Below are 856 nucleotides of genomic sequence, written 5' to 3' on the forward strand. Positions count from 1 at the left end.
ATTTGATGCCAATAAACTCCTGAAGATAAAGGAACACAGCCCTCTTTAGCAGGACCATTCTGATTGATTTTGTTCCAAAAATATGCAGAGAAATTTAATAGTCTGACTAGAAAGCTAAAATACTTGCCTACCCAAGACTAGGACTTCCCAAGCTAGTGATCAAGAACCTGCCTGCCAATGCAGGAGACACAAGAGACATGTATTTGATCCCTGGGTCAGGAAGATCCACTGGAGGAGGGCATGGCAACCCACTGCAGTATTCCTGTCTGGAGAATCCCATGGACAGAGGAGCATGCTGGGCTGCAGTTCATGGGGTTGCAAAAAGTCGGACATGGAGTTGCTACTGAGCACTCATGCACACACCCGACACTAGAGTCACATCCTGACAATTCTTGTCCTGGTGTGCTGGAGTCCCCACAAAGAATCTGCTGGTCTTGATGCACTGGCGAGGGCAATTAGCCCCAAGAAGTGCCCAGGTCAGAAACATGCCTTCCCTGGCTCCAAGATGTAGTGGATTGGGTTACTACAAATTTCTGGGGAAAGGTGGAGTAGTATTCAAGATTCCAAAGCAGCCTGTCATCCTGAAGGCCAACTTCTTCAGCAGAAGAGCTGAGGAGAAGATTAAGGGTGTGGGAAGGGCTTGAGTCCTGGTAGACTGAAACCATATGGTGAAAAAATCATTAAATGTTAACAAGTGCTTCTCTTAAAAAGAAAGAACTGAGTTATCCAAAGTACAAGTAAACACCTTTAAGGCTTTTAGAGCTTCTCAGGTGGTGCTAGTGGTAAAGAACCCACATACCAATGAAGGAGATGTAAGAGACTGGGGTTCAGTCCTTGGGCTGGGAAAATCCCCTGG

The 856-nt window shown here is 46.3% G+C and overlaps 1 non-coding gene across 1 annotated transcript; it reads left to right on the forward strand.

Annotated features, from left to right (window-relative positions):
* Positions 1-367: 367 nt before the first annotated feature.
* On the forward strand, positions 368-489 carry LOC129552852 (small nucleolar RNA SNORA3/SNORA45 family). Its single transcript, XR_008685337.1, has one exon. It is a non-coding gene; the product is annotated as a small nucleolar RNA SNORA3/SNORA45 family (small nucleolar RNA).
* Positions 490-856: the final 367 nt, after the last annotated feature.

This window comes from Moschus berezovskii, chromosome 3 (assembly GCF_049115385.1).
Source record: "Moschus berezovskii isolate FMDL1 chromosome 3, NW_MosBer_1.0, whole genome shotgun sequence".
NCBI lineage: Eukaryota > Metazoa > Chordata > Mammalia > Artiodactyla > Moschidae > Moschus > Moschus berezovskii.